We start from the raw sequence: 4,975 nt of genomic DNA on the forward strand, positions 1-4,975 counted from the left end.
GGCGAGCGGGGGGTGGGGGGGGGAGAGAGGCGGTGCAGTGTTGCCGGGGAAACGGGCTCGCGCCACCTCCGCGCCCCGCGTGCGCGTGCGCGTGCCCCGCCCCCGCGCCCTCTGCCCCGCCCTCCGCGGGGCGGTGCCGGAGGGCGGCGGCGGCTGGGCCGTGTCGGTGAGGCGGGCGGTTTGTAGGCTGCCGCGGCAAAGCCACCTCCTTCCGGTGGACGTCCGTATTTAAAATGCGGGTTTTGTATAGCGGCTTTAAGCTTCTGTACCGGATTCATGAAGTTCTGTGCCGGCCGTTGCCGTTTCGCTCCGGAAGGAGAGAGGAAAACAGGAGACCCCGCGGCGCCGACGGAAACGAAAGCGCGATGGTGCGTTAATGTCTGATGGCAGTCCGGCGCCTTGTACTGAGGGGAAAAGTGCGCGTTCTGCTCTGTGTTCAGCGGTACTAGGGAGCTGTTGTCCAGTTGCTAATGCCAAGCGGAACGCTCAGGCTTACAATGCCATGCACGAAGGAAAACAACGTCCTTGGCAATGGTCGCTGTTTTCTGACAGAAATCGGCTTGTAAGAGCAGTTGAAATACTGTAAATGTGATCTTGTAAACTTCCTCAATTTCTCTCTAAAATCTCTTTGACTAGAGCGGGAGAATGATCATCCAGACTGCTATTGACACTCCCCTAATACGATTAACAATCCTTTAATAAGGGTTAAAATTGGCTTCGATTAGTAGATTAGAAGGTGGATGTTGCTGATGACACACACATATCCCCAAGGAAAAAGAAAAAAAGCCAAATGTTACATTTGCCAGTAGTTTTGTACAGATCTGGAGATTACAATTACAGTTAGCTCCCCTAGGGGTGGTTGTAAACTCAGTTAATAAGAAGATGTCTAAAACGTTCTACAGCCACTTCCATAGCTACAGTGACAAGAGTTCAGTACTTCACTGGAAGTCTGACTGTGCAGACTGATGTTGCTGTACGGTTTTACATGTATGTTGTGCTTGTGGCCAATACCTTTGCAATATTAGAAGTGAAATAGCAACAGTCTAGTCAATCTATATCAATGTATACCTATACTGAAATGAGTTATGTTACAACTTAAAAGTTCACCTTCAAAAATGAACTAAAATTTGATGAAAAAAAAAAACCAACCTGTAGTTCTACACAGCTTTACAATGCAAAAAATCTTTTAAAATAGTTTTATGAAGTTCCATACCTGACTCATTTTCTGTATCAGATTTGCTCACTTTTAAATTATTTTTTCCCTATCAGCTCTACAAATATTAATGCTAACTAAGATCAAACAGAAATTTTCCTCCCCTGTACATCCTCATTAACAGGAATGGAAACATGGCACAGATTCTTTCTTTGGTTCTGTTAATGTCTGTTCACATCAGGATTACACAGCTATAATCTATTGGAAAACAATTAATTTACATATGAAACATGATGTCCAGAATCTAGGTCGCTCAATGTGAGCTCTGGGGGGGTAATAAAAAATAATTAGAAAATCTCAAATTATTTAGGTAACTAAAATCAACAGACAGGGTTGGGTGTCTCTTGCCAGCTAACTTGAGTAATGGTGCGATTTTTGTGGAATCATTTCCAGTGTGGAATCTTGTTCTAAGAGGATGACTCAAGATGGTGGAAATTGTGTTACTTTATTTTTGCCTCTGTTTTTCACATTGATCAAAAAAGGGTACTTGTTTCCCTCTGAGGCCCACTGAGTCAGGTAATTCCAGTTACTCACCTGATAGCTAACATTTTTGAAGTATGGGTGGTAATGATGCTCTTTGTCACAGTGACCATCTCTATCCATGTCTCACAGCAATGTGAGAAGCAGTGCTGAAAACCTGCTCCTACCTCTGCTTGCTTTAAAAATAGACCTGCTGTAGCGATGGGCTAGACCTGGGAATCTGGTAGAGAACAAGGAAAGAGAGAGAAAAAGCAACAGGCAAGATGGAGTTCAAGGGTACAAGGACGAGATGGCTGAAGGAAGGAGGAATAGAAAGCAGGTATGTGGGGCGGAATAGAAAGCAGGTATGTGGGGCTTATGGACACAGCAGAGAGAGAAGCGGGTCAATCAAGAGATGAGCCTAGAGAGCAAGAGGGAGAAACAGCTACAGAATAAAGTCTATAAATATTAGAAGATGAATTTTTAAAAAAAAAAAAAAAAAAAGTAAATATGAAAAGAAGCCGTCCTGTTGAGGAGAGAGGGGAAACACATACTGGGGTTTGTTTACTTGTTTTCTCTTTGTTATGTCAGTCTTACTCTTCTAATTAAGTCAGTACCCAAAGGGAGCGGGTATACTACCTTTATAATATGTTGGATTATTCCAACAGTGGCAAATTCCCCTTTTTGAAACATCTTCCACAACACAGGTTTTTTGTAGAAATAGATATTCAGCTACAGATCCCAGTAGTTTATTTTACAAAAAAGTAAAGTCACTTTAAGGTACACTATTTAAATTCACCATGGGGCTCAAGTAAAAGTAAAGAGATTTTATTCAGAGACCTCAAGGTTTTTGGTTGACAATATTAGAGATTATTTATGTCTCTTTAAATGTCATCTTATATTAGTTCTGGGTAGATCAGCATTTCACAGAGCAGCAAGGTTCATCCTCACACAAAGAAAATAGCATACAAAGAGCTGTAAAATACATAAGGAAGCCCAGGAAAATATTTCAATGCATTTTGCAGATAAACTCTTTGGAGGAAGATACTGTGTAAGAATGGTCAGAAAATGTCTTGATGAGTTTGAAAGCTCGTGTAGACCTCCTTGCTGCCTCAGTTGAGCAAGCTGAAAATAGTTGCTAGATTAGAGAAATCCTCAAGCTCCTGTAGCCCAGTGGCATATCTTTAGAGAAGGGTTTTGCTGTTATACACACATGCTGCTCGTCATACCTGTAGTTTAATCCATGCTTAGTTTATGTCACCTTGACCTGAATCCAACCTAGCAGGATAGAGGCCAAGTGGGGAAATTGGTGTTGGGAGTACAAGCTCTGTTCAGCCTTTGAGTCCACAGAGCCTGAAAGCATCCAGATAGTTTCATCATCTCATACAATTGCAGCAGAGATGCCTGTGACCGACCAGTGTGCTATTTGTGGTGGAGAATTAAAACCATACATTGCTGTGTGTAGATTGCCTGAGAAAAATAATATTTCTGGCATTGCAAAATCAGAAGATGATATTGCTTTTAAGTGCCATAGTGCTGTGAGAAGAGTCTTCCCTGGTTAAACTCAGAGGGGTTTTTACCATTGAGCTCAGTAGGGCCGGAATGTAATTTTTAGCACATAGGACATCAGTAGATATAAAGCCTGAGGCAGTTTGTGAAGCTACTACTTGGGCAAAGGTGTTGTATGCGACTGCTGATCACAGAGGCGTGTTCTCTATTTGTTCAGCACGTACATACATAAAGCATCTCGTACTTATAATACTGATCTTCTGTGTCCTTCCCCTTTAACCATGTGTCTGTGGCAATGGGGAAAAAGGATGTTTCCCAGACCAGTACCAACTTGTTAAAATGGTATTCAACAGAAAAATACAGAGGGAATTGATTGGGCTACAAGGAGATTTTACATTTATGTATATTGTTCTCATATATTTAGGCTTCAGTCCTGACTCGCTTTCATTTCCATTAGATTGACTCCATTCTAGCCACACTAACTAAAGAGTTTTTCCAGATTGACAAACACAGACAGGTAGAACCACACACTCAGCAACTGAAGGGATCACAACTACATCAAACGCAAGCTCAATTTCTAAAGTTTCTGTCAAAAGTGTGTCAATGCGGCTTTCAGCAGCTTAGTGCTGGCCAGTTTCAAGCTTGTCCTAAGGCAGGGGAGCTCAGCCTCTCTGCTTTACTGCTGTCTGAATCTGGTAGGCTGCACAGAAAAGGTAACGTAGCATCGATCCACTAGGTAACTTCACAAAATGAATGAGTTGTCACCTAAGGCCACAGTCCAAACAGGAACTGAGGAGGATACGGAATGGAAATTTCTCCTTTCAATTACATCAACTCTGTGCTAGTTGCCACAGGCAGCTGAACCTGCTGTTTGATTGCGGTTCTCTTCTGGAGTAGCACAAGTAGAGCAAGGGCACACACACACCCAGGAAGCATTTACCAGCACGTTTAAACTGCACAGCTAGCAGTGTCTGAACTAGCTAGTTCAAAGCAGGTTTTCGTGTTGCAAAATGAGTTGCAGTGCAGTAGCAGATGAAGTCTTGGATGCCTCCAGCCAGTTTCTGGCACATTCGTACAACTTTGGTTCTCGGAGGTATTGGGAGCACCAACACAAAGTATTTTCAGTGTACGCTGCTGGTAAGGGTCGTTTGTCTCACGCGGTGATTGCTAACACCGCATAGTGACCACTGCTTGGCTGGGAGTGACGCTTCTCTTTCTGTGCTAAGTTAAACAGCACCATTGTATTTTCCTCTCTGCCTTTCTATTTTGGGGTGCTAAAACAGTTGCCAGGGTGTGTTATACACTCTTCAAAATGAGAGTTATGAACAACTGAGAGAAGTGATGATGAGTGAGATGTCTTTTTTTATGTCTGGTTTGCCAATGTGTTAGCAGGGGTTATTCAGCCCATGCCAGAAGCAGGCAAAAGTTATCTCCTGGGAGTGGGGGGGAACCTGCTGTTTGTGAACAGAGTTAGCCTTAGTAGAGACCGAGTTCCAGGTACCCACGTGAAACTCTGCACAAGACCTTGGAAAGTCTGCAGGTGACACGGGAGGCGCTGTATGCCATTTCCTCGAATAGGAGGAAATAGGAAATAACAGCATGATTGCAAAGCAACATGCTGTTACTGTGCTGTTTCTACCCTGTTCTTGATATAAAAATAGCATCATTCCCAATGGCTGCCAGTGCCAGCTGACAAGGCCTCTGCTTTGTGTAAAATAAATGAAAATGTTTTGCTTTATGTCAGCTATGTTAACTATTAGGCATGTCAGTATTACATTTTTGGCACATGTGACC

This window comes from Strix uralensis, chromosome 5 (genome assembly GCF_047716275.1).
Source record: "Strix uralensis isolate ZFMK-TIS-50842 chromosome 5, bStrUra1, whole genome shotgun sequence".
In the NCBI taxonomy this organism is placed as follows: Eukaryota; Metazoa; Chordata; class Aves; order Strigiformes; family Strigidae; genus Strix; species Strix uralensis.